The 2,500-nt window shown below is 48.3% G+C and overlaps 1 pseudogene; it reads right to left on the bottom strand.

The window, feature by feature from the left end:
• Positions 1-2,500, bottom strand: part of LOC148218956 (28S ribosomal RNA) — an 8,895-nt pseudogene that overhangs the window by 2,042 nt on the left and 4,353 nt on the right.

Raw genomic sequence — 2,500 nt, 5'->3', positions numbered from 1 at the left:
GTGCCTACACGACTTGATGTACTTGTCTTGTCTACCCCTGGCTAGAAATTCCCTCGTGGGGTAGACGTTGGCTCTGAGTTGTAATGCAGTGAGGAGCTTCCTGTGAGGTATGCTTCTGTAGTATTGTAGCCAATGATTGCTAATTTTATCTCCCTCAAAATTTACAATTCCACGGCCTTGGGACACTAATTTGGTCCAATTTTTAAATTCATTCTTTCTCCAATTGCACGGTTTTGGAAATTTAGATTTCAGGGTCGGTGCTTCCCATTCCGAAGTTGTGCCTGCACTATTAGATGGTATGTTCAGCGGTGGAGCTTCCCAAATTGAAGGTATCTTCTCCCCGTCCCCTCCAGCTTGAATCCACAGTTTCTTATGCATCTGTTCCATTTGATCTTTCTCCAGGAACTTCTTCATCGTTTCATCCGAAGATTGCGCGATCCGATGCAGCCTCCGGGCTTGCACGCTGGGGATCAGTCCTGCCAACTTGGTGATGCCCAAACCGCCGTCCCCCGTGCTCGAGTACAAGATGGCATCGCAGGTGCACGAGGGTAGATGCAGCCAGTCCTTGACCGTTGTTCGGATTTTCTGGTCAAGGGCCTCGAGGAACCCTGCTTTCAGTTCTGAGTGGTCTGCTAGGTAGGTCAGTCGAGGGATGGTGTATGTTTTGAGGATATCAATTTTCTGTAGAGGTTTGAGTGGAGCTTGATCAATTCTCTGAAGCCAGAATTCTAGTTTTGTGGAGAGGTTGGATTTCGCTAACCCAGTCCAGGGGTCAATCTGCAGGCCGAGGTATTTTTCCGATTCTCCGGGGTCAATCATGTTCAGGGGTGTGCCGTTGATGGTCCAAGCAGCGCAGTTATTGATGGTGTAAGAGTCTTTTGTGGGCTTGATGTAAAAGCCGTGGCACTTTTCTCCCTGTGTTCTGAGACCGGTAAGATTGCAAAAGGTCTCTAATATCCTGATGTTTGTTTTCATGTCTTCCCAGGAGTCACTCAACAAGACCAGATCGTCCGCAAATGCCATCGCTGTGATGCTGTTCCCTTCTCGGTGGTATCCCTTGCCCTTCTCTTCCAGCTTGCATAACAGGGGGTCCATCGCCAGGTTAAATAAAAGGGGTGACAGCGGGTCACCCTGTTTTACCCCAACCCGGATCTGGATTTTATCTGTGTGTGTGTTTTTCTTTGTGGTGATATACGTACAGATGTTGTGGTACATATTGCTCACCAGTCCGACAATGTGGGGATCCACTCCCCTTTGTTGCAAAGCGTGTATGATGTGCTGGTGGCTTACGGTGTCAAAAGCCTTGGCGATGTCCACAAATACAACACCCAGTGGTCTGTGTTCTCTTTTGGCCGACCGAATTATGGTTTGCAGGAGTTTCAGGTTTTCAGAGCATCCCGCCGCTCTAATGAAGCCTCTTTGCCTTGGGTTGAGGGGGCACGCTTTGCTCATCCTAGCTGTTACAATCCTGGAGAACAGTCTTAACAAGATAGAACCAATCGTGATAGGTCTCCAGTTATTAACGTCCTTTAAGCGCTCCGGTGTTGTCGATTTAGGAATTAAAACAGTCCTGCACCCCCTCACCATGTCCGGGATTTTTCCAGATGTTAACCATAAATTGAAGATCTCCGTGGTCCGGGAATACTCGGGATCCATCTTCTTGATGTCCCCAAGAGTAATCCCATCTGGACCTGGAGCTGAGCCCTTGCTCATCTCCTGCACATTTTTCTCAATCTCTTTTGCCGTAATTAAATCTCTGAAAGCACTATTGTCGGCTTTCCCAGTAATTTGAAAGTCCCCAAGGCTCTCGAATTTTCCAGGTGTTTCCCATCTGGCTTTAAAAACCGAATAAATTTCACCGGGTGGAATATTACAGGACAAACATTCCATATCGTCCAAAATAATTTTTGCCAGTTTTCCCCTGTCAAGATGGAATAATCGCTGGAAGCGAAGATAATCACCTCTCTTAATTGCTCTCTCTTTCATCCACTTCTGAAACGGTCTCCTTGGTTGCTTCTTCCGGGCCCCCATTGTTCTCTTATCTCGGGTTGCTGTTCTTATCTGGCTTATCGATTCCAGGCATCCAAAGCAGTCCTGCGCTGCTTCATCGATGATTGGCTGCATGTCCTGGCCTTCCAGCAACTGCTTGAATGCCCAGGGGAAGGTGTTAATTGTCCCAGCTGATAAGCGTTCCCCGAGTGTCCGCTGATAATGGGCCTGCAGCTGCTGATTGGTGGTTCCCTTTCGTCCGTTACCCTTCTCCAGATGGTGCCTTATCTTGCCCATTGTTCTCCCGCCAGCTGGCTTCCTGGACGGTTGGCTCTTATCAGGTCCATTGTCAACGGTTCCTGCCTGAGGTTGATGACTCATCTCAGGTTCCTCTTTCAGGCCCTCGGCCGCTCTTTGATGTTCCTCTGCCGGTTTCCTGGGAAGCAATCTTCTTTTGTCACTGATTTGCTTAGCTGTTTTGGTTGTGATGTGCTCCGCGATAAGTTTATTG

This window comes from Sturnus vulgaris, unplaced genomic scaffold, assembly GCF_052056855.1.
Source record: "Sturnus vulgaris isolate bStuVul1 unplaced genomic scaffold, bStuVul1.hap1 Scaffold_157, whole genome shotgun sequence".
Classification (NCBI taxonomy): domain Eukaryota; kingdom Metazoa; phylum Chordata; class Aves; order Passeriformes; family Sturnidae; genus Sturnus; species Sturnus vulgaris.
Note: the sequence above shows the minus strand (reverse complement) of the source record. Positions and strands in the feature narration are given on the sequence as shown.